The sequence below is a fragment of the Dermacentor variabilis genome, chromosome 6, assembly GCF_050947875.1.
Source record: "Dermacentor variabilis isolate Ectoservices chromosome 6, ASM5094787v1, whole genome shotgun sequence".
Lineage (NCBI taxonomy): Eukaryota > Metazoa > Arthropoda > Arachnida > Ixodida > Ixodidae > Dermacentor > Dermacentor variabilis.
In genome coordinates, this window is record NC_134573.1 from 110,903,448 (window position 1) to 110,930,274 (window position 26,827).

General features: G+C 46.6%; 1 protein-coding gene across 1 annotated transcript in view; it reads left to right on the forward strand.

Moving 5' to 3' along the window:
• Positions 1–10,232: 10,232 nt before the first annotated feature.
• Positions 10,233–26,827, forward strand: part of LOC142585020 (sodium-coupled monocarboxylate transporter 1-like) — an 87,290-nt gene continuing 70,695 nt past the window's right edge. Inside the window, exon 1 of the mRNA XM_075695453.1 lies at positions 10,233–10,333. The gene's annotated coding sequence lies outside the window, so the exon portion shown is untranslated. The remainder of the gene's footprint in view (positions 10,334–26,827) is intronic.

The window sequence follows — 26,827 nt, forward strand, 5'->3', positions numbered from 1 at the left end:
CAGTTTTGACAAGTTCAGTGACAGCAGTTATTCAGTATACAGCAATCGCAAAAAAACTACCGGCGAGAGTGGCTTTAAAACGCAGAGTTTCCTGCAATAATTACTAGATGATACTCTGGCGCTGCAATCGGTCAGCTTTTTGAACTGCAGCAGACGCTGCGAACGCGCACAAACGCTACCAATTACAACGGTTCAGGCTGTCGAGGTGGCCATAGAGTTTCTCACTATAACACCTAGAGGAAAATCTGGCGCCACCGTCTATGGGAGCTTCTTAAGGGGCGCCGTGCCGTCGTGGGAATGACGGTATATGTGTCTGAGAGGCTTCTGTTGGCTGGTGTTGTAAGAGGCTTCGTCTAAAACGTGGAAATGGCTAAACAAATAACGCGTTCTTAAAGTAAAATCTTCATAAAAGGTTTCCATTCATGCATATTACATCTTTAATCACCTACAATGCATGACCAAGCGAAGAAAAGCACGAACAGACGACAAACTGTTTCAAAGCGAGCGCGAATTTTGTCGTCTGTCCTCCAACTTTAGCGGCTCGCTGATGCTTTTTACGTATAATATAATTGTGCGTGCAATCACAAGTTCTCATATGTTAAGCAAAACATGTTTTGGGGTAATAATAAAGTTAAAACAGCTTCTAACGTGCTGCTTTAGTAGAAGATGGATCATTGTTACAGACGGATTGGGGCTTGCCTGGCTCTCCGAGAACGATGCCAATCCGAAGTCACAATATACCGGCATTCCCATGGATACCACAGCGCAGCAGCGCCAGATTTCCCTCTAGGTAATATAGTCAGAAACTCTATGGAGGTGGCCAAATCAAAAGGCGCCAAGTGCCTCAAGGCACTGGCTTGCCCGCGACAAATTCATAAGGGCGGTTTATGTCCCTTGTCGATGCAAGCGTCCGTGGCGTAGTGGTTCCGAAATCTGACTTCTCTGCTGGAGGCTCTGCGCGCGAATCCTGCCGTCGGACAATTTTATTAATGTTCATTTCACGACTTATTACTCGGTACTTTCGTCGAAAATGACGAGTTTACAAAGTCACGAAGCCGTTTGAAATCGGAAGGATGAAGTTTAGGCAAACCCGTGTGCTTCCCGTAATTCTCATGCTGGTTGAACCCCCCCCCCCCCCCCCCCCCACTGCAGCTCCAGTAGACACTGTCGCCAGAGTTCCCTCTAGTACTTAATGCACGAAACTATATGGCTTAAAGGATGCCATATACTGCAGTGTTGTAACATGAGCTTCCGAAGTGTTCTTCAACTTGCGTTGACTTGCACGCTGAAGTGTGCAGCAACAACAACGGTATCTCGCAACACGAAACATGTTGCGACTGCTCGGCGTGCTAAAGCAAAGAGCGCCACTTTAGCCGAGTCTAATGCAAGTTGTTTTTATGCTTTCATGTCCCCTACCTACTCTGGAAGATTGGCCGAGAATTGGGTAGTACAAAATAATGCATTAGAATAGTAAACAAAATCCACAAAAAACTAAATTTCAAACGCAACACTGACTCCTGCGTTTTATGTCTTATTTTGATATGAGTTGCAGTGTTTGTTTGCTTGTTTGTTTGTTTGTTTGTTTGTTTGTTTGTTTGTTTGTTTGTTTGTTTGTTTGTTTGTTTGTTAAAATATAACCACTGGTTTAGTATGGGCAGGCTAGAACGAAAAGAAACAGAAGTTGGAGCGTGTGGGCAAATGAAGAATGAAAGAATAACTCAGAACATAAATATAACACAAATGAAAGTAAATTTCGCTTAGAAATATGTTGAGGTCAGAATTTATCAAATAAATTTCATTTAACCTAAAAGAAGACCTGTAATGGAGAGAAAACCTTTCCGTCGCTGTGCCCGAGAGTCAAGATACCAAAGGATAGCAAACCCAGAACACTTGGATCTAATCCAATAATGCTGTTTCTAATAATCCAATAGCGCTTTTTCTAGAACGACGAGGAGAGAGAGGGATGGGAAAAGACAGGCAAGTTAACATGGAGGAATGAAAAAGAGGAGGGAGCATCGCGCAACGCGAGTGAAGTCAAACCTCGTGGCCCAACACGTGATCGCACGTCTAAGTGCCCGTTTGGTTTTAGCTTTCCCACGCTGCAGGCAGAGCCACTGCAGGGCAGCCGAACAAGCGTGCAAATCTCGAATCTCGCTCCGTGATATCGACGGGAGAGATCACGTGGTGGGCCACCGCTGAGCAAATGTATGGTTTTCACGGAGCGTCCGCTTGCCATGGCTGGCTGCGTGACGTAACGCTCTCTCCTAAAATTTTCCTTCCTCCATGGAAGTTAGCCAGTGCATACACCGGCTGGCTACCCTGTGCTGTGGTAACAGGGGTAAAGGGAATTAAAGATGATAGCAAAACGCGCGAGCATGAAAGAAACAAAAGGAAAAGAAAGAGAAACGTCTGCAAACTAATGCGATGTGACGCACGACACTCCTCCAAGTCCGGCCCCACGTAGTCCCGCTCTAGAAAAGCAAATCCTGGCTGTCCGGCGTGCCCGCGACCGGGCCGGTGGGCTAGACCTGCCGGTTCCGACGTGGGACTAGCCGGGCGCGCGACGAGTTCGCGTCCTCGCCGGACCTGCAATAAAGTTTCTTCACTCACTCACCCACGACCCCGTGTCCTTCTGAGGTTCTAAGGCGGCTGCTGGCGCCGCGGCGAGGAAATCAATGGCTCATAGCCAGCAGTATGAGATTGGCCGAGAGTCGGGCAAATCAGTTCGCAGTGTACGGTAAGTTATAGGGCAGTAGAAATTTTTTAAAATATTAAATTCTAGGTTTTACGTGCCAAAACCAATTTCTGATGATGAGGCACGCCGTAGTCGGAGACTGCGAAAATTTGGACCACCTGGGGTTCTTTAACGTGCACCTAAATCTAAGCACACGGGTGTTTTCGCATTTCTCCCCCTTCGAAATGCGGCCGCCATGCCCGGGATTCGACCCGCGAGGCAGTAGACTACACGTAGCCGGCATCGACAAAAGCCGAGAACTTTTCCAACGTCCTCCGTCGCAGTTGCCAGCCGCGGAATCGACCACGGGTTTGGACCGTAGATACGGCCAAGAAACTTGCAGCATGTGAGTTGCTTGAGTGGCCACGGTGGTAGGTCGCCATGGCCGTGCGATGGAGGATGTGTTTGTACATATACCTTGCACTTACTATAGCTTTTCTGCCGTACTGTAAGGATGTCCACGACATTCCCTGTGTTGCAACACATTTCACATTTCAAGAGGCGTACGTTCAACGCAGCAGCACTAAGCTCAGCGACATAAATCAGCGACGCATTCGGCGACACGTAATGCTATTGCATTCGCACATCAATAATAATTAATTATTAAAACAAATAATTTGGGCAATTGCTCCGCCAGGAACAAAGAACGAGAATATGTAGCCTATAATTTCTTGCCATGTTTCAGCCTGCTAGTCGAGTGGTTCAAGTTGTAGAAATCCTCGCTATGCTTTAGAACAGTTACTATGTTAAGTATAAGGTCGTTCGGGGAATAATTTCCGACGATACAGTGCTAAAATCCTGCTGCACAGCATTCTTTTGTTACAGGCAAACCTTTGTGTAGTGTGCCTTTAGCTCTTGCCTGTATTCTCAGCAGTGTTTTAATATTTTCCATTATGTATCCCTATTCATTTCATTATTAATATTCATTTCACGTTGGCAAATCTCCAGTAATATCCTTGTTTACTTATCACTTCTTTTTCTAACGTTCACAGACACGAACCATGAACTGTAGAGGTTCTGCAGGCTGGTGAAGCTTCCTCGGTAGCGTTTTTATTGACCCTCCTCCAATTTGATTCAATTCAGTCACTGATCTGACTAAATTTTAAAACAAAAATTACAACCTTGTCGCAAGCGGCACTAGGTCAACAGAAAACATCAAAATAATTGAAGATAACACAGCGTTCTGGACATGGCTCGCTATACGGAATACGTGTTTATAAAAATTAAGCTAAGTGTTTCAGTAGCCTTCAGTAGCCTAAAAAAAGAAAGAAAGAAAGAAAGAAGAAAGACGCCAGGCCGGGGGATTATTTTAGAAAAACCAGACGCTAAGCGAGGTGCAATATATTCATACCTAGAAACGATCTATCATGCATCCCGGGCTCCAAATAGAACCCAAAAAAATATGGCAGTATACAGCACTCCAGAAAATACGTAGAAAGTTTTCGACAGACAAATAAAAAAAAATTTAGGGTGTCCGAGACACGTGGCTCAACGGGCAATCACCGAGAGAAGCAAGGTCCGTGCAACGCCGCATACATTATTCCAACGAACGAGTCAAGTGGTTTCCTAGAAGTTCATTTTATGCGAGGCATATTACTAGAGCTCAACCCAGCTCCTCAGGCGCGGCGGTGTCGCCTTCAAGGCTGACCACGTGCCACCGTGACGTCACGACAGAGGAGAAACGGGGCTCCAACTCGCGCCGTCGCTCGCGGCGTCGCGGCGGCATGTAAGCAGCTGCGCTTGTTTCTAGGTGGCTTTGGCTCAACTCTTGCAAGATGGGTTGGTTGGGAATCGAACCAGGGTCTCCGGAGTGTGAGACGGAGACGCTACCACTGAGCCACGAGTACGATGCTTCAAAGCGGTACAAAAGCGCCTCTAGTGAATGCGGTGTTGCCTTAGAAACGAGCTGTTTCTAAGGCTCAGGCGTGCGTCGCTTGCTCAGGCGCACATTTCGTTGCCGCGCCGAACGCTGCGTTGCTCGACGCTCACCGCGTCCAATGCGGGGCGCGTAGTCGCTGCGCCGTAGCCCATTGTCTTACACCCCTTGACGGGTCGACGGGAACGCTGTCGCGTTCCACTCTTGAAGGCGAAGCAGAGTAACGCATGAGTTGTTTCTTCGTCTAGCCGAACCAAATATAGCCAAGCAACAGCAGTTCACCAGGCTAAACAGTGGTTCAACAACTAAAATAAAGGCTAGTATGCTTCGCATCCTGGGCTTAACCTTAGCTAAGCCACAGCCATTTTTCCGACCTCGAGACGCATTATGCAACGAAAAACATCAGAAATAAATGAAAGACTCGGCTTCGTGCCTCACCCGGTCATTGCAAATGGCTTCGAGATGCGATAGCGGCGGCACATCCGGCGTTCGTCGAACTTTACCCGTTCTGAATTCAGCCGCAGACGAAGTGATAAGTTTCACGACGACAGGAAAGAATGGTAAAGAAAGCGTTCTGAAGAACCATTCGCCGCCATCTACAGATAAGAGGCCGAGCCCGCCTCAATAAACACGCTTGACTTATACAAAGTGAATCGTGCTAGATGAGCACATGATCGAGCAAATGAATGAGTGGGGAAAAAATCGGAGGATGACAATTTCACCTGTTCGAAGAGGCGAGGGGCAAGGTGTTTTGGTGACGGGGATGTCCTTTGTGGATTTCGTGCCCAGCTCATTCACCTGCTCGTACAATGACCTTTGCATCTCTCTCTCTATCTCACTCTCTCTCTCTCTCTCTCTCTCTCTCTCTCTCTCTCTGTGTGTGTGTGTGTGTGTGTGTGTGTGTGTGTGTGCGTGTGTGTGTGCGTGTGTGTGTGCGTGTGTGTGTGTGTGTGTGTGTGTGTGTGTGTGTGTGTGTGTGTGTGTGTGTGTGTGTGTGTGTGTGTGTGTGTGTGTGTGTGTGTGTGTGTGTGTGTGTTTGTGTGTGTGTGTGTGTGTGTGTGTGTGTGTGTGTGTGTGTGTGTGTGTGTGTGTGTGTGTGTGTGTGTGTGTGTGTGTGTGTGTGTGTGTGTGTGTGTGTGTGTGTGTGTGTGTGTGTGTGTGTGTGTGTGTGTGTGTGTGTGTGTGTGTGTGTGCGTGCGTGCGTGCGTGCGCGCGCGCGTGTTTTAGAGGAATCTGTTATGAACTGGCACGCATCAAGCTCCAGCCGGGCCGCATCCCGATGGAGGTATTAGAAACGCTCGTGCATTTTTAGGTGTCATGTCAAAAAGTGTTAGATGCTACAAATAAATACGGTGTCTCACCGTGGCCTCACTCGTGAGTCATGAGGGAATTGCAATTACTTTTCAAATTAAAGCGTTGAGTGAAAGAAAACTTTATAAGTTACAGCATATATATATATATATATATATATATATATATATATATATATATATATATATATATATATATATATATATATACATTAAGCAGAAGCCAACAAACACTGACACCACATAGGGGACATTGCTGGTGCTTAATCAATGAAAATAAAGAAGCGATAAATTAATGGAAATGAAAGTGGATGAAAAAACAACTTGCCGCAGGTGGGCAACGATCCCAAAACCTTTGCATTTCGCGTGCGATGCTCTACCAATTGAGCTACCGCGGCGCCGGTTCCGCATCCACTTTCTTGGGTATTTATGTTTCCCTAGTAGAACCCTGGGAGCGTTAGCCAGCACCACCACTCACAAACCTTGGCGGCGGATGAGGAACATCCTTTCTGCCGCAGGCATCACCAGAGCGTGACCTTTTTTATGTGTGAAGGCCACCGGTCACTAAACCCACACATGTTACCTCAAGGCATCAATGTTGGCGGATTCGAGACCCTCCGTATGTAGAACCCTGGGCTAACACTCCCAGGGTTCTACTAGAAAACATAAACACCCAAGAAAGCGGATAGGAAATGGGGCCGCGATAGCTCAATCGTGAGAGCATCGCACGCGTAATGCGAAGATAGTGGGATCGTTCCCCACCTGCGGCAAGTTGTTTTTTCATCGACTTTCATTTCCATTAATTTATCGCTTCTTTATTTTCTGTTATTGGGCACAAGTAATTTCCCCTATGCTGTCCTTGGTGTCAGCGTTTGTTGGGTTCTTATGATATGACTAATAAAAAATCGAGCACCTCGGTTAACCACCTTCCTTCTCGTTTATATATATATATATATATATATTTCAATGGGTCAAACGTATTTAGAAAGACGAGAAACAACTTCACGGTTATCTTTGGATTATTTACCCGACACTATCGGTCGCTGGAAGGGCGTTTTTCAAGGGATACAGTATTTTCTCGCAACAGTCTTTTTATATATTTAGGAAGAGAAAGGTACCATATTTATAAAAAGAAATAAAATATATATATATATATATATATATATATATATATATATATATATATATGAGAGAGAGAGAAAAGAAAGAGGGTTAACTGAGGGGCTCAATTCTTATTATTCGTAAAGGAAGCCAGAGAGAGAGAGAAGGGAGAGAGGTGCAGAGACGTGTACGGACAGTACTTGAGTTAAAGCCGCTCGCGCAAACCAGATGATCTGGGAAAGCACAAAAGTGCCTCGCGGGCCTTCTGAGCCGATGATTGGTGGGGATGGTGCTCTAATAATAATATAATATTTGGGGTTTTACGTGCCAAAACCACTTTCTGATTATGAGGCACGCCGTAGTGGAGGACTCCGGAAATTTTGACCACCTGGGGTTCTTTAACGTGCACCTAAATCTAAGCACACGGGTGTTTTCGCATTCCGCCCCCATCGAAATTCGGCCGCCGTGGCCGGGATTCGATCTCGCGACCTCGTGCTCAGCAGCCCAACACCATAGCCACTGAGCAATCACGGCGGGTAGGGATGGTGCTCTAGTACTGTCTGTTCACTCAGAGGACGATCACCTAATTTCCTCAATCTGTAGGTCAAAGATTGTCTTTGCGCTTGAAATTGAGGACAATGACACAATAAGTGGCCAATGTTCTCCTCGCATTCGCAAAGATCACACAACCAACGACACCAAGGACAACACAGGGGAAATTGTACTTACTAATTTAATTAAAGAAATAGTAAATTAACAGCAATGAAAGTGAATGAAAATTTTCTTGGGTATTTGTTTTATTGCTCGAACTAACCTTGGGAGTGTTAGGCAGCGCCACCACTCACATACCTTGGCTGCAGATATGGAACATCCTTCCTGCCGCAGGCGTCACGACTACGTGATCTCTTATGGGTCAAACATCACGTACTCGTGAGGCCTGCGGCCGGAAGGATGTTCCACATCCGCCGCCAAGGTTTGTGAGTGGTGGCGCTGCCTAACACTCCCAAGGTTAGTTCGAGTAGTAAAACATAAATATCCAAGAACATGGATGAAGAAATGGCGCCGCGGTAGCTCAGTTCGTTAGAACATCGCACGCGTAATGCGAAGACGTGAGCCCAACCTGCGGCAAGTTTTTTCATCCACCTTCATTACCGTTAATTTACCATTTCTTTAATGAAAGTAGTAAGTACAAGTAATTTCCCCTGTGTGCTCTCTGTTGCTGCCTTCGTATATATATATATATATATATATATATATATATATATATATATATATATATATATATATATATCGCGAAAACACAATTGCAGACCATTCTCAAACGGAAACAAAAAGGGAAAATTAAATCTTGCTTGCATTCTCATTACTTTACCACGGTAAAATATCCGCTATGCATTGTTTTTGTTACGCTGTTACCGTTTTTTGTTCCTTTTTTGCTCCTGCGTGTGTGGCAAGAAAGCATGTATGTATGTATGTATGTATGTATGTATGTATGTATGTATGTATGTATGTATGTATGTATGTATGTATGATGTATGTATGTATGTATGTATGTATGTATGTATGTATGTATGTATGTATGTATGTATGTATGTATGTATGTATGTATGTATGTATGTATGTATGTATGTATCCACAGGTGACAGGCAATGCTTCACTATGGTGCAACCCCTGCACCTTTCCTCGAGTCTGTCAAAACATCAAAGGATGCATTTCAAAAATGGCAATGGCACAGGATTTCCGTCGTACATATTAACGACCGTAGACTCCAGTTCTGCCGTACAGCACGAGTCCACGTAGGAGTCACCAAATAATATTACATGCCAAAATTACTAGACGAAATACCGGTGCCTCTGCCTGCGCTTGGCATGGCGTGCCTCGATGCAATTGTCGACGTTGAATCGATGCCCTTAAGTGTGGCACCAGTACGGCAGTTCACTCAGCATGAGAACGATGAGCACGAGCGCTCATCCACAAGTTCGAGACTAGTTCTTCACTCACGCTAGAGGGGCCTAAAGAGGTTGGCCTGTGGTAACAGTCCTCCATGCCTAACACTCTGTTTAAAGGGAAGGGGGGAAATGAGGAAGAATTCCAGCAGAATTCATTTCACCATTAATGTCGACCTTAATGCGATTATCACTGAAGCAATGTAAGAACACATCGTACTGCTACCGCCGAGACGCATCACGTCTGAGGCGTGTACTGCGGCCGCCTACCCTTTCCCCCCTTCTGTCCGCCCATCCCGCGCTCCAGCACAGAGTGAATTAAACAGAAAAAAAAAGAGAAAATCGATTCGCCATCCCGGCCCTGTGAAAGTGGATGCCCAGCGAAGCTGGTTAAAACCACCACTGCAACTGCTGATGGAGGTGAGCAATGCTTTATTGCCTTAGAGTAATGCCGGTAATGGTAATTTTGACAGCACGCCGCCGCCCATAGAGGTGCTGCAACAACCTTTCAATCAGTTCTTCGGCTGGTTCTTCTATACACGAAAGGCTACGGAAATCACTCTGCGCGTCGCAAGCTGCCGTCAGCGCGGCACGTTGCGCAACAGTAATCCCTACCGGGAAATGTACGCGGGGAGCGCTACGTGCTTTGCATTGTTATCAGGAGCGCCTTATATATATATATATATCCAATTGCGTGGATCAGATGATTGCTTCGTACTCGTTCTTTTATTGAAACCTATGTTGTTCTGTATGTTGAGCGCGTGACTCCAAAGAATGTGTGCCCTGCCCTCTTCACTTTGCTGACTGCTTGAAGCCTCCGTCCGTCTTACGGTGGGGCGAGCCAGTGCTCCTGGCCCTGCACTGCTGCCCACATTTTTGCTGCCGTAGGCGAACACGAAAAAAATGCCGACCAACTATAGAGGCCAACAGCTTCTCCCCAAAACGAGTATTCACTCCGGTAGATCATGAAGGCAATGACAGACTAGCCTATAGCGGATGCGCAACCGCGGACGAACGTTTGCGGCTCCGCAGATGGAAGAAAAAATCACCGTGAAAAGTCTCACCTGACGACAGCATGCTCAGCTTTGTGCGGCTGAACTTCAATGCTCGCCGCATGTTTCGCCAATCTGTTCTCGCTTCGCAGGAAGCGACTACACTGAAAGCGCTCGCCATACCCGCAAACACACGAGGTTAAACTACTCAACCAGAGTGCGGCGAAGCAGGTGAGGTTGAGGGAAAGGGGAGAGGAGCGGTCGTTCATATTTTTCGCCGACGCCCCGACAACGACAGCGGCAGCCGGTTGCTCCGATCAGACCGCGGTGGAACTCAACAAAGGGTGACCCGATAACTGTGAGCAGCGAGAACGGTAAGAGCACGTGTTTAAACCCATGCATATGTACGCTTCGCTTTTCTTTTTTTTTAAGTGAATTTTTAAAGTTTACCCGTACATGCAGTTTACCCGTTGCATGCATAATTATACATATTGAGCTAGTTTACTCTCAGAGGTGAACATTTATCGCACAAGAAATGAAAATGAATATTTGACTAAACAAAGTTTCGCTAATTAACTCTTAAGCTAATTACTTTAGGCAGATATTGTAGTTTACGTATTGTAGCCGGTGATTTCTGAAGTCATATCTCCTTAGTACCAATCGGCTCTTCTTTTTTTTTTTTTTTTTCCTGCGCTTCCCTCTGCCGCGCGCCACCGGAAACGTTTTGCAAGGGTGCCGGGGGCTTGCAGCTTGATTTGTGTACCTGCGCCCATTTTGAGTGCGCGTCATTCGTGAGTTTCGTAAATCGCGATTCATTATAAATAGCTCCTCAGGGGCAGCACGTTGTTCCTGGAGGCCATGTAACGCTCACCGACTACTAGGTGAGCAGGCCTCTGAGTGTGCATGCTGTTCTGACAGTGCGGCCCATAAAGGCACGCTGGGTTCCCTCTTCCGACGCTGCTGCCTTGGAGTTTATGGCCGCTGACTTCTGCACTTGCACCTCACTTTTTGTATTCTTTTTACACGTTCTTTAGATATTTCGCATATTCAACAAGTCTTCGAGCGCTGCCTTCCGCGTTGGATTTACCAAAACTGTGTACTTGTTTACATCTACATCTGCAGCCGCCGATCGTTGTTAGCGATAGATATTGGGGGAAAGGTACATTGCTGATATGAAATAACGCCAAAACGTAGCTAGACATACATATCTACGCATATGAGCTGCAATATTCTATTCTACGAGCCAAAATTAGCGGCCGAGCCACTTAAACAACGGTAACTGTGATCCAGATACATATATTTCGGTATGTTAATTTATCACTGATTCTTGCTTTTCTTTAACTTCGTCATACTTACAGTTTGAACGAGCCACAAAGCATTATCAGAGAAAACTGTGCTCGCATAAGGACTCGTTCTCTCGCGAAAAAACGGATGCCATCGATCGCTGACACCGTCGCTATAACTGAGCGAGCCAGTTGTTTATTCTGCTGTACCGATTGCAATCTATCGTGTTTCCCGTTTGACGGAGAGGTAAAAAAAAGTGCTTCTCTGGAATTATTAAATGTGTCAGCATAACAGCAAGTACGTTCCCACCCGTCTACGTAGCGAATGCGATCGATAGCGTATGCGGGATAGGCGAGGTACAGATGTCAGCACAGCGCAATGTCGCCAGTCGCCATTTGCCGCTTTTTGTGTACGCACCGTGCAAATTGAAGAGTAGTTGATATCAAATCGCTAAGGCCAGAATTGGACTATAAAAGCAGGTTCCTTCGTCTTAACAGTTTACTTTGCAGTTCAGGTCCGCCCACACGTACTCAGTACTTACTCTCTCCCTTTCTTCCTCTTTCTATTCCCATTTCCCCCAGCCCCTGCAGTGTAGGGTAGCAAACCGGATGCTGTTCTGGTTGACCTCCCTGCCTTTCCTACCCTTGCTTTCTCTCTCTCTCAGGTCCGCCGGTAGCGGGTGCACCAACTCGACGGCGTCAGGCCTAACCTCTGCTAAACAGAATCAACATTGGTTCAAACTTCATGTGCACGGCTTGAGAGGGTTGAAGCTTGTGCCTTTCAACTTCGCAGACATGTTCTGACACATTTTGAGCGCGATTAATTATGCATACAAGTGAAGTTGTTGTGGCTTTCGCGTTGTCGGTTCGACGGCCGATCGCGCGCGGTTTGGTCGAAGGATGGTCGGAGGAGGAGGAATAAACTTTACTTTAGGAAATCAGATTTGAGACCTAGGCCTCTCTACCTAGATGACAGCCTCGAGCCCTTGGGCCCTGGGGGCATCTTCGGCCTGCTGCATCGCCTTAATTTGGTCTTCCGGTGCACAGCTGAGCAACGTGGTCTCCCATCGCACTGCAGCTCTCTGGTCTTGTGTATTTTGTTTTGCGTGGGTGTCCGAGGACAAGCCCAAAGGATATGTTGTAGGTCCGCCCTTTCTCGATAGAATCTACAGCTATCTGTGTAAAGGTCCGGGCAGTAGCGGCGGTAGGCCACGGGGTTCGGATATGCATACTGTTTGTAAAAAGGCGCCACGCCGCCGCTTGCCGTCCGCTTAGCGAGGAATGTGCCGAAGAGAAATGGGCCCTTCCCAATTTATAGTGTTTGGTGATCTCGTTAAAGCTGATCATCCTGTCTCGCTCAGTTCCCAGTATTTGCACATCACCTGCTCGGCCCGTCAGTTCTGGACCCAGGTCGTAGGCTGTTTCGTTCCCGGGAAGGGAGGTGTGTCGGAACGCTGATTTTGTTGGTGCCGTCGACATGAAAGGCGGTCGCAGTATACAACTCGCGCTCATCGGTTGCGTCGCTGTAGACCTGGTATGATGAGATGGTCTCAGCGGCACACATCTGCTGAACAATCAATCAATCAATCAATCAATCAATCAATCAATCAATCAAAGCTTTATTTCAGTTTGCACTACAGTGTGCCGTACAAACAGGGGGTAAGAGAAGAAAAGCAGTCTATACGACCGCTTGACAAAGCTCTCGAACCCACTTCACAACATTGACAGTTGCGACAGGAGAAAAAAAAAGGAAAAACTTCAGCAATATTAAAGTACAATATGTGTAGGGCACTGAAGTACCTCGGACATTGTGAGCACAAGAGTTACGTAGATCTTTATACAATGATATATGGAACTTCAAATGCAATTATACCATGTAGTGAATACTCGCATATTAAATACATGGTGCAAAAAATATTTGTATTAACGTGAAACAGTGTAACCTTATAATAATAAAAGAAAAGTCAAATGCTCTAGAATATAAGGCCAACGAGAGCTAAGTCACGATTGAGTCTCGAATAGCAGAAAATGACGTATAGCATAAATTATCATAGAATTCCGTGGTTAAACATTTAGACAATATGTACATCAGCATTGCGAAACCATAGTTAGTTCTACAACGAGACAATGTATAAGTATGTCGTTTTCTAGTTTCACATGGCGTAATATGCGGAGGGAGTTTTACTATGCCATTAAAGGAGGGATCACTTTTTGCTGTCGTTTTTTATAAAAACAGGCAAACTTCTATTCAAAGAATTTATTTACACCAACAATATTATATTTTAAGCGTAGGGGAAGTGTTGGGACGCCATATCAGGTATCAGCAATTATCCGGAGCATTTTTTTTTTGTTGAAAAACAAATAATTTTTGAACATTCGAAACAATGGTGTTAACCGAGAATAGAAAGCAGTAATTTAGGTATGGGTAAAAGAAAAAGTAGTATACACTTAGCTTACTCTTGACGGGTAAACTATGTCTGTTGCGTAAAAAATTCCGATAAATCTGGAAAGAGTAATGCAAGTTATATTTATGTAAGCGCCCCATGTCACAGTAGTAGTAAATACTACATTAAGAGAAGTGAATTCATCAACATGATCAATATTACTATTATTTAACACTATATGCAGTGGATTAGATATGTACTTGTTCTTCGAGTGAAAAACCATTGCCTTTGTTTTACCTTCGTTAATTTTTAGTGCATTGTACAATTACCATTTCGCCAATAATTAAAGAACTCGATTAGCAGTGTCAGTTATATTCAGAATGTTATCGGACGAAAAAAAAACTAGGAATGTATCATCTGCATACCTAATGAATTTTGGCTCTTTAGTGATATTAATGATGTCATTGACCTAAATATTCAAGAGCGGAGGTCCCAATAAACTGTCTTGCGGGACCCCATTTCTGATTTGCAGGACTTCAGACGAATAGTTTCCAATTGCTACTTACTGGGAAGGGGAGTTTAAGTATGAGTTAAATACATTAAGGGCGTGCCCCCGCACACCATAGTGTCCTAGTTTTGCGAAAAGAAGCTCGTGGTTGAGCGTGTCGGACGCCTTGCTGAAGTCTACAAATATTCCTAACGTTAGTAGTTGGGATTCAAAGTTATTTAGTATATTGTAACGAACATTTAAGGGAGTTCAAACACAGCTATTTATTGTGGGCTAACTTGTGCCCTGGGGGTAAATAAAAAGGACTGCCGCGTTCTAAACAGGGGATCAAAAATGCCTTCTTCTCCCTCGAGCGTCGCTTCACCTCTTCTTCTTCTAGTACACGCCGACAACGGCCACCTACGATGCGAGTGCGTGCGGAGAAAAACAAGTGCCAAGTGCCATTATTTAGTCTTCTTTTTCTCCAATTCGCCGTTGTCCTCTTCGGGCGCATGAACCTGCGCGCGTTGTTTAAACATATTTCTGCCTTGTATAATTATCCCCCCTCCAAAACGCACCGTCCCGATGCTAAAGCGACGAAATTGTTCACAAGCTGTTGTCCATACTGAAGTGGTATATGGCACAGAATGGATGACTGGTAGAATATTCACTGCCTGTCATAATATGGCTTGAGTCTGATCACATCTACAGTTTCGGTGCGACGCCGGCATCGTGATGAGCTCACTTGTCCTTCTGGTGTAACTTCGTAGTTCAGGGGACTGATGCAGCGAAGTACTCGGTAAGGGCCGAAATAACGGCGCAAAAGCTTTTCGGACAGGCCGCGCGTCCGCACGGGAGTCCACACCCATACTCTGTCGCCTGGAGCATACTCGACTTCCTTTCACTGCAAATTGTATCGGTCCGAGTCGATGCGCTTCCTTTGTTGAATGCGATGTCGCGCCAGCTGACCTGCTTCTTCGGCCCTCTGTGTAAAGTCGCTGATGTCAGGGTTCTGTTCTGTACTGCCGCTGACAGGCAGCGTTGCATCCAAGGGTGTGGTAACTGTTCGACCAAAAACAAGCTGGAATAGGGATACTTGAGTGGTCTCTTGCAATGCGGTATTGTAGGCGAATGTTGCATAGGGTAGCATCTTGCCCCATGTACGGTGCTCTAAGTCTACGTAAATTGACAACCTATCGGTCAGCGTCCTGTTCAATCGCTCGGTTATCCCATTTGCTTGAGGGTGATAGGCAGTTGTTTTCCTGTGGCTCGTATAAGTCAGTTTCATAATGGATTGCGTCAAATCGGCTGTGAACGAAGTTCCTAGGTCCGTGATAATAATTGCAGGGGCACCGTGTCGTAATACTATCTTGGTGACAAAGAATTCAGCCACTTAAACGGCCGTTGCACTGATTAGAGAGGACGTCTCGGCATATGGGGTTAGGTAATCAGTCGCTACTACAATCCATCGTTTCCCTGATGACAATGTCAGAAAGGGACCGAGCAAGTCCATTCCTACTTGTTCGAACGGGGCTCCTGGAGGTCCTATTGGTTGAAGGAGGCCTGCGGGTTTTAATGGAGGCGTTTTGCGTCTTTGGCAATCCCGACATGTTCGTACAGAATGTTGTACTGAATTCAATAGCTTTGACCAGTAGCACTTAGCATGAATTCGGGCGAACGTTCTGCTCACTCCAAGGTGTCCTGCTGATGGGTCATCGTGACAGGCTTCTGATCGGAAGATTTCGGATCGCAAAGCTGAAGGAACGACGAGTATAAATTTCTCTGTGCTGTGCTCAAAATGTCTTTTGTACAGTACACGATTTTTCATTACATACGATGACAATTCCCGGAAGGAAACTCGCGGAACATGGGCAGGGTGTCCCTCGAGGTACCTGATGAGTAGGAGCAACTCGGCGTCAGACTGTTGGTGTTTGGCCATCTCAGATGTGGTCCCGGCTCCAAGAAATGGAAAGTCGTGTCCATCTTTCACAGGAGCAGATTCGACCGGCGCACGTGATAAACAATCAGCGTCACTGTGCTTGCGACCTGACTTGTACACGACCGTTATGTTGTATTCCTGCAGCCTCAGACTCCATCTAGCAAGTCGTCCAGAAGGATCTTTCAGGTTTGCAAGCCAGCACAGTGAGTGATGGTCGCTGATTGCTCGGAACGGCGGTATAAGTATGGTCGGAATTTTCTTATGGCCCATATTACTGCGAGGCATTATTTTTCTGTGACTGAATAGTTGGTTTCAGCCCTCGAAAGAGTGTGGCTAGCGTATGCAATCACTCTTTTTTCTCCGTTTTGCCATTGCACGAGGACGGCACCGAATCCTAAATTGCTGGTGTCTGTGTGGATTTCCGTTTCCGCTTCCTCATCAAAGTGCGCAAGGACCGGGTGGTTTTGAAGTCGCCGTCGTAGCTCATTGAATGCACCTTCTTGATCACTTAGCCAGACGAAAGGCATATCTGCTTTCGTTAATCGCGTTAACGGCTCGGCAATATTCGAAAATTTTTTTGATGGAGCGCCTGTAGTACGCACAAAGTCCTAGGAAAAGCCTAACGGCCTTTTTATCGGTTGGTGTAGGAAACTTTTCTACTGCTGCGGTCTTCTCAGGGTCAGGATGCATGCCTTCGGAACTAATCACATGGCCGAGGAAGAGGAACTCATGGAAGCCGAGGTGACATTTTTGTGGCTTTATCGTCAGCCCTGCTGAACTAATAGCTTTGAGCACAGTCCTTAGTCGTTCGACATGCTGAACAAAGGTGGTAGAAAAAATCACGACATCATCAAGATAAACCACACAGGACTGCCACTTTAACTCGGAGAGCTCAGTGTCCATCATCCGCTAAATGGTGGCAGATGCGCAACAGAGGCCGAACGGAAGTACCTTGAATTCGTATAGTCCGTCTGGTGTTACCAGTGCTGTCTTCTCACGATCTCGTTTCGTCCACTTCTATTTGCCAGTATCCGCTTTTGAGGTCGAGAGAGGAAAAGAATTTCGCATCCCGTAGTCTATCGAGGGTGTCATCGATCCTCGGAAGCGGATAGACATCCCGCTTTGTGACGACCTTTAGCTTCCGATAATAAACGCAGAAGCTCAAGGTCTGATCCTTTTTCTTTACGAGCACCACAGGCGAAGCCCACGGGCTGGTCGATGGTTGAATTACGTCGTCTCTAATGGTTTCTTCGACTTGTTTGTTGATGATCTCTCTCTCTCTCTTTCCTTCGGTGACACTCGATAGGGATGCTAGCAAACAGGTCTCACAGCTTCGTTGACAATGATACGGTGTTTGGAGATGGATGTTCTCTAGACTTTAAATTTTGTTGAGAAACACGAGGCGAATTCTCGTACAAGGTTCTCTATTTGCTGCTTCTGGCTCGGTGATAGTGCTGCTTCGATGTTGCCGGATGCGAGTATGGAGTCTACGTTGTCAAAATCCAGTAGTGCAGCATCAGAAGGGCTCAAAGCCGTAATCTGTTCATAATCGTTAAGGCGGGCAATGACGGTTCTCTTCAAGCACGCTGGACTTCATTCCCAAAATTAGTCAGGAAGACATTTGAACACCCGTCACGCAGCCGAACAAGACCCCTTGCCATGCAGATCAATTTTTCGAGTAAAAGCCCAGTGTTACTGTCTGCTATTCCTTCATAGTCGCTGAATAAGGTGCTTAAGGCGACAGCTACGCTGGATCTTGGGGGTATCGTGAAGTCGTCGTTTATAACCTGAAGTGCATCAAATTGTTCTTCACACTCGAACATCGCGATGGCGTGCTTCGTTGAGAACGACACACAGGATTGCTGCAAGTTGATTACTGCACCATTCGCCTGCAAAAAGTCAATAGCAATCATTAAATTCCTTGAGCATTCTGACAGGACAATGAAACTGGCGACGTATGTACAGCCGCGTATTCCGATTCTAGAAGTGCATCTGCCCACCGGGTTGAAAAGGTGTCCTCCGGCGGTTCTAATTTGCGGTCCTCTCCAAGTAGTCAGAACTTCTTTCAGTCTTCTGGCAAGTACTTTACTCATAACGGAATGGTCTGCGCATTTGAGTACTAAAGCAGTAATTTCGCAGCCGTCTATAAACACACATAAATCGGAAGCAACGTCACTCTCTCCGCAACTGCTCTCGCGTCCGTCGTTATATTTCAGAATCAGCGCTGGAGGCTCCGTTCTTGCGTCGACAGCGGCCTCACCTCCACAGGTCGCCGGTATTAGTTTTCCCGACGTGGGCTTTGGGAGCGTCGCCTTGTGGTGCTTGAGGATAGACGCGGGCTCGGTGATCGATACCTCAGCGGCACTATTGACCGAGGTTGATGTTGCTGTGAATACTGTGGGCTTTGGCGCGTTGACAAATACTACTGGATTTGAAAAGGGCGTTAACCGTTACTTGGGCAAGGAGCGTTTACGGAAAACCCCCGAAGTCCTGCTCTGCGGTATTCGCACATGCTGTAGAGATGACCAGCTTCGCCGCAGTGGTAGCACAGTGGGATTCTGTCAGGAGGGCGCCATATGTCAGCCTTCCGGGATATCGTCTCAGGCGGAGACGGCAAGAACCGAGGTTCCGGTACATGCGCAGTTGCCGCGACGAAAGTACGTCCTGGAGGTCCTCTGAGTACCTCGGCGTACGATACCGTCGGCCGTACCGGTGACGACGCTTGCGGCTGTGCTGGTGGGTGCTGTTCGCGGACGGCTTGTCTCACTTCTTCGCGAACCACTTCTGCTAACGAAGAGACCACTGTGGGGTCATTGTTCAGCTGTTGTCTCTGGAGCTCTTCTCAAACCACAGATCTTATGAGTTCTCGTAAGACCTCGACGCTGTTCCCGAACATTGCCGACATCGCATCCATAGAGGCCACGTTCCTATTGCGGTTGTAGAGTCTCGCTCGCTGTTGAAGTGTCCTTTCCATAGTTGTCGCCTCGGAGTGGAATTCGGCGAGGGTGCGTGGAGGGCTGCGAACCAAACTGGCAAAAACCTCCTGCTTCACACCGAGCATCAGGTGCCGAAGCTTCTTGTCCTCGCTCATGCTCGGTTCGGCCCGGCGGAATAAGCGGGACATATATTCGAGATACATTGCCACGCTTTCGTTGTTTCGTTGGCTTATTGCTTGCAAAGCGGCTTCAGTTCTTTCCCGGTGGTCTGTGCTCGGATACGTGGCCAAAATCTCCCGTCGGAAGTCATCCCACGATTTGAGGACAGCATCATGGTTTTCAAACCACGTTCGCGCACAGTCTTGCAACGCGAAGTAAACGTTGCGGAGGTTCCGGTTTTTGTCCCATCCAATGTAGTCCACGAAGCGCTCGAAGCCCTCCAACGAGACCTCGGCGTCTTCAAAGGTGTCGCCGTGAAAAGGCTCGGGCGTTCGCGGCTGATCAACGACGATGCGGATTGAGGCTGTCTGGGATGTCATTTCAGTACTGTCTGCTGCTGCTACTATAGTTTGCTCCGGCAAAAGAGGAAACTCAGGCGGCTCACCACGTAGGCGACAGCTCGTGCGCTGGTGGACAGGCGTGAGCTCGTTGCGTCTGAAATGGCGTGGCTCCGGGCTGCTTTCTCCAACTCGAATTGGGCTGGAAATCATTACCCAGCACCTCCACCAGAATTGTAACGAGCAGTTAAGGGAGTTCAGACACAACTGTTTATTGTGGGCTAACTTGTGCCCTGGGGGTAAATGAAAAGGACTGCCGCGTTCTAAACAGGAGATCAGCAATGCCTTCTGCTTCTTCTTCTCTCTCGAGCACCGCTTCACCTCTTCTTGTACACGCCGACAACGGCCACCTATGATGCCAGTGCGTGCGGCGAAAAACACGTGTCATTATTTCGTCGTCTTTTTCTTCAATACGCCGTTATCCTCTTGGGGGGGGGGGGGGGGCGGCACGAACCTGCGCGTGTTGTTTAACGATGTTTCTGCCTTGTATCAATATGTTCTTTTTGATCAAGTAGTGCGTGTTCTGTTGATCTATTGGGAGTAAAACCACTCTGATGGTCAGTAATTACAGAGTGCTTGAGAAAGAAACGATGCAGACGGCAACGAATTATTTGTCCCAGTCCCTTTGAGAAAAGCGGAAGGATCGATATAGGCCTATAATTCCACAAAATATTGATGTCGCCTTTCTTGTAAATGGCTGCAACTCTTGCTAGCTGCATATCTGCGGTAAATATATGTGTTATAAGTAGTGGACGAGAAAGACTAATGGATATTTTACCGGCCTGCTTTGGACATTAAATGAGTCTAAGCTCTAGCTATCGTGTAAAGCATTAAAGGTGGATAATACCTCATTGTGGTCTGTTGGCTCAAAAAAATAGTGACTGTGGTGTTCGGTTACCTCGAAAACAGTAAAAGTTAAGATTGTAGCAGCTTCCACCAACCTGGGAAAGTAGGAGGAGGAGAAATGAAGAGAGAAGGCAGGCATGTTAACCAGAAATGTGCCTGGTTGGCTACCCTAATCTGGGGGACGGGAAAGAGGGGATAGAAAAGAATTCATTGAAGGGCAGCGGCTAACTTTGAGCCACATAGTTTTTGTCTGCCCATGGTTAACCTTTTGAGTCTCTCGGTTTGGGTATCCCTGTTTAGTAGCTGATTCAAGTATCCCCGTTTATCATTTGGTTTGCGTAAGAGGGCTACGTCAAATAAGTTATTGTAGTAGGCATTTTTAGCAAAGCAAATTTTGCTGTTAATTTTGTTATATAGGGATTTGAATTGTGGCATAGTTTCAGGGTTTTCGCTGTTTATAAATTGAGCAAATATTTTGTGTTTCTTTTTTTACAAGACACATAAGTCGGGCTGTCATCCATGGCTTGCGTGCTTTTTTTAGAAGGTGAAATATCAATGATCGGGAAGCAGTCGTTGTAGATAGGCAGGAAAACTTGAATAAATTCTTTGTGTGCGTTTTCAGGCGTACATTGTTCGTAAACTAAAATCCAATCTACGGATGCAATGCGACACTCATACGTTTCAAGACGTCTGCTAGAAATTGTCTGGCGCTTTGATTTCACAGAAACATCATGAAATAGTTTTTTTTACTCGTAAAAATGCAGGCAGGTGATCGCTAATGCCTACGGCTATACAACCAGACTGTGAAGTTGTAGCATGATTTGTGATAATGAAGTCCATAGTTGAAGAAGTTGGGGCACTTACGCGCGTAGGGTGATTTGTGACAATATTAAGATTAGCACTTTGAATTGGGACCAGCATTTGCTGTTGAGCGACGTTGTAGGTGGCCATGCCAACATTAAAGTCTCGTCCAACATAGGATAAGAAATTATCAGAAAGGAACGTCAAATCCCCTTCGAAGTAACCAAAAAAAAATCAGACAAGTTACCGTGAGGAGCGCGGTAGACAACAGAAAAAGAATAATAATATTTGGGGTTTTACGTGCCAAAACCACTTTCTGATTATGAGGCACGCCGCAGTGGAGGACTCCGGAAATTTTGACCACCTGGGGTTCTTTAACGTGCACCTAAATCTAAGCACACGGGTGTTTTCGCATTTCGCCCCCATCGAAATGCGGCCGCCGTGGCCGGGATTCGATCCCGCGACCTCGTGCTCAGCAGCCCAACACCATAGCCACTGAGCAACCACGGCGGGTCAGAAAAAGAAAATCGAGCGCTTTGGACAGTAAGCTTTTGGATGTTGCTGTTATCTCAAGAAATGTTCTGATAGCAGAACGCATGCGCAGCCTTTTTTCGCAAGCAACGTGACGCCTCCGCCGCGCATCGCGGCACGATTAAGATAAAAACGAGTTGTACCCCGGGATTGGTATGACGTCAGAATCGTGACGATACCACGTCTCTGATAGCAAAACTATGTCAAAAGAGTTGTTGAAGCTAGATAAAAACGGGTTGTTCACCTTTATTCAAAGCAGATTGCATGTTTAAGTATATAATTTGAAAGCAACTATCCTTATCTGGAAACGGTTTGTTGAACTGAGTAGGCGTAAAAAGAACAGTTCCATCCATCGTGTGAAAAGAAATATGCGTGTAACTGCGTATGCCGACGCGGTTTATGTCATCTTAGAAAGATCGGCTTGAGTGTGGATGCGAACAACTGCAGAGTCGCTGGTTTTTCGAGCAAAAATAATGCCGTTCTTTGGCCAAACGTACTGCCAACACACAGCCTTCTTTTTGGCGTTAGCTGCGCCCAGAAGCCGTTTGTTCTCGGGCATGTAATTCTCATCTATATAGACTCGAGCTGCACTCTCGACACCCACGTCTTTGTTAGTAAGTTGGGCCTTCTTTGCCTTCTTGAGTGCCGTGTCTCGCTTTACACGCGACTTGAACCGCACAATTACGTTGCTTCTATTTGATGCTTTGGTTCGGACGCGGTGACAGCATTCGATGTCCGTGTACAGAATGCCCTTGGTCTGTGGTGCATGTGTCGGACTAGCAGGTGTATAAGCGATCGCCTGCGGGAGCATGCAAACAGTGTTAGGAACGGAACGGGTGTGGTTTTCTAGGCCTACATTCAAGTGCACGCGACTGTGCCCGCGCGTTCCAGCAAACGAATATAATTTTTTTTTGCACACGTGGACGAGTGCATGCGCCTCACTGTCGAAACAGCTAGCGTGGCGCGGGAAAGTTGCCCATGCGGAAGTTAATTCCATTTCTGGCCGTGTCACAGAGGGAGTTGGCATTTCCAGACAACGTCGGCGCGAACAGTGGGCGACGATAGTATCCGTTTTACGTCGCAGTTTCGCATCCTTTATCCTTCTGTTTTCCACGTAAACTTCTGTACTGAACCATAACGTTTCAATTTGGCAGTGACCGCTCCTCCTCGTCCTTTTAGTGTCCCGTCTGTCCTGGTTTGCGCTGCACCACTTACCATTACAGAAAGCCAACTAGCCAAAACCACTACCCTTGCATCTTTACCTTTGTTGTTTCCCTAGTTCTGTTTTTTTTTTTGCTTTTTCTTTTGTTTACAAGTGCCTTCAGCATGCCCGTAACAAGAAACACTTTCACAGGAAGATGGCGGCTTGAAGTCATTGAACAGCGGCAGAAGAGGGAATGTCGCTGAAGAAAACGTTTCAACGAGGGAACTTGTATGCGTCAGGGCCGCAACAGTTTCTGCACTCACGAAGACAAGTTCCCTCGTCGAAACGTTCGCCACAGCGACATTCCCTGTTCTACCGCTGTTAATAACCCCCTAATGTGACCACGTGATCGATGCACGCAGTTTTCCTTAGTTATCGGCCAGCTTGCCTCAATACTCGCACTGTTTCCACAACAAGACGCAATACCAGCTATCCCAGTGTCTCGTCCTTTCGCGAGAGTATTGTTGCAATACAGCAGACGCATAAAGTACCTGGCGCAAGGGAAGACGAGGACGGACACCTCGGCGTGTCTTGCAGTTACACTGCCGCTTCTTCTGGCCCGGTCCTGCACGTTCCATGCGATATTATGTCGCAGCTTGTGAGCCACGTCAACGCCGCAAGAAGCCATCTCTGCTTCCTGCTGGTTGCCTGAAGCCCCTTGAAATCCCGACAGATCCATTCGGTGCTGTTGACTTGCACCTCCTGGGCCTTTCCCAGTATCTGCGTCGGGGGAACAAGTGGGTTGCTGTCACTGCTGACTACGCGACCAGATGCGCCATAACGCCTGCCCTCCCAACCAGTTGCGCAACCAATGTGACAGATTTCCTACTACACGACGTCATCTTGATGCACGGAGCTCCACGTCAAGTGCTCACAGACGGAGTCCCTACTTTCTTGTCCAAGGTCATTATTGGCATCATGCGTATCTGCTCTATCCAGCGTCCGCTTACCACCTCCTACCATGCACAAACCAACGGCCTAACCGAGCGACTGAACCGGGCCCTTACAGACATGCTTGCGAAATGCGTTTCAGTGGGTCACCGCAATTCGGACCTCGCTGTATACCTTACATTACCTTCGCCTGTAATTGGTCTCACGTTGACACTGCCGGCTATTCCGCTTTCTACCTCTAGTATGACCGTGAACTCAAGCTACCGGCAGATACCTTGCTACCATCAATTACGACCTCGGCAAGTGAATATGCCCGTGATGCAATCGCTCGCGCTGACCTCGCTCGACAACTTACACGCGCTCGTCGATCAGTGTGACAAGAGAACAAGAAGCGCCGCTAAAACACATGTCAACCTGCAGTGCACATTTCGCCGGGCTCCCTCATGCTGCTTTGGTCGCCTTCCCGGTGAGTGAGCCTTTGCGAAAAACTCCTGTCTTCTTACAAAGGGCCATACCGCGTGGTTTGCCAAGTCACTGATGTCACCTATTAAATAGCTCCAACATCCCTGCGACGTCCTCCGCTCCGAAAACAAAGGACATCGTCCACGTCGCCAGGCTCAAGCCCTGCAAGTCTCCGATTTCCACAGAAATCTAACAGTACTCGGACGGCGCTATTTGCGCCGGGGATTGTGTTGCGACCCAACAGAAGCCCAAGAGACATGGCGCAAAGGAACACGAAGACGGGCATATGGGCTTCGAGCGAGCTGGTTTCCATCTTCGTCTCTGGCTGCACTGCTCTTGTAAATACATTTAGTTAGTTCCTTTGTATGTCTCTCTCCACACGTAACAACATGTTTTCGAGGTTTCTGACAAAAATCCGAGCACAGTTAATGGCAGTCGGTATTTTCTCTTAGATGGCACATTGTCTGCTCTTACCGGATCTACCATTTCTTGGTCCGACGGGTGCAGAGTGAAATCAGAATATGCGTTTTCCAAGACCATCATCAGCGGGTCATAGCTGATTATGTCGTTATCACGGTGGAGACAAGGAAGATATCAGCAACTCATTTGAAGCTGGGTGGTACTATATTTCGGCAAGTCCGCTTTTTCAACCTTCTAGAGTGAGAAGTCTATATATACTACGATACCCTGTGCTACATTTAATGTCATTCACTGACGCATAGAAATGAAAAGTACACGGTTCGTTGCATTGCTTGTAAACATTGTTACGCACCTATATAGCGCGCTAACTATTCAGTGGATATTATGCAGTTTACTCAATGAAACTGAGTGTGGGAGGATTACGTACATGCGCAAAGAAACAGGCAGCAAAAGAAGACGCTCATCTGCTTGATGGTTGCATCATAAAGTAGTGAATCACACAGATTATAAAGGCGACATAAAAAAATCACTGATTAAGCAGCGTACGTGCCTCCACCAAATGCAAGTACGACCAGGCCGCATAAGTTGTTGCGTAACGGCAATGTAATACTTTAAAATAATCACGAAATAAATTATTACGTGCTAGAAGAATAAATTTGAAAGGAGCAAGGTCTGCTGGCGGGAGATGAAAAATTTGCAAGTGGACACCTGCAAGCTTCCAGCGGCCACTGTAGTGATGCTTAATAAGGAGTTGCCTACGGATCGAAGGATCTTAACATACAAGTTGCCGGTATCAAGTCGGATACAATCGGTTTGCGAGTACATCTGTCTCTGAAATGCTTAGCGGCTCAGTATTTTGTATCTCTACCATCATAAATTTGCAAAGTATCTATGCCCAGGCCTGTTTGTGCTATATGTCACAGGCGCTTTTAAAGAACAGTTTGTTAACGGTACAAAAAAAACTACAGACGCCGTGGGGAGCAGGGCGAACACCTCCGGGCCGCAGTCGAACGCCGATGCTATAAGGTTTAACTCTTCACGTTAAGCACCGTGCTCGTTCTGGTGCTACGGTGTGCCGGCATACACACATTCAACCCCAATAGCTTGCTGTACCTTTCTCATTTCTTTTTTCTTTTTGTCTAGATATGCTAACCTATATCAAAGTTCGTAAGCGGCCACGGCGGCCGCATTTCGATGGGGGCGAAATGCGAAAACACCCGTGTACTTAGATTTAGGTGCACGTTAAAGAACTCCAGGTGGTCGAAATTTCCGGAGTCCTCCACTACGGCGTGCCTCCTAATCAGAAAGCGGTTTTGGCACGTAAAACCCCATAATTTCTTTTTTTAAAGTTCGTAAGCATAAATTCAAACAGTATTTGTTCCCCGAGGTTAGTCACTCGTATACAGCCACGCACTTCTATAACGAAAGCCGTTACATTAGCAAATGACACACGCATCGAACGACAAGGCATGGTCCGGTCAGATTTATGTCACCTGTAAGTAAGTGCCGCTACAGCAAGAAAATTTAGAAGAAAAAAAAGAAAAAGAAAAATAGTACCTATTTTGGCGATGTAAGTGCGTATAGTGGAGTTAGTCACACTTGAAGCGCTCATATTTTTTTTTTTTTTTACATACTGCACAGCAATAAGCGCTATAGCAGGAGTGGGTTAACAGAGCGAAATTATACCGGGAAAAGTACGATACAAAGATGAGGGTGATGTGCTAGGACCATTCACCTTGGTTGGCAGATACAAAACTTTGGGATGGGCTTCAGCGAGCAGACCCAGGTGAGGAATTTCAGTCTTCTATGGAACAAGGGAAAAAGCTGGATTTAAACGTGTTAGGGGCGTGCAAAGTAGGGCATCAAGTTAAGTTGTGATGTAGTCTCGTCGATGACTCTGGCGCGAGGTTAGTATACTTGTTTTTTGAAAGTCTAACGAAAGAACTTACGATGCTGTGCAAGAAATCTAATACTGCTATGCGGCGACGTGAATTAAGCGACGTTAAATTCAAGGAACGAAGTGAAAAAGAGGATGAAAAGTCACGATCATAACGGCGACATATAAATCTTACAGCTTTTTTCTGAACTGCGTCTAGCCTATTAATCTCACACTGCTTATAAGGGCTC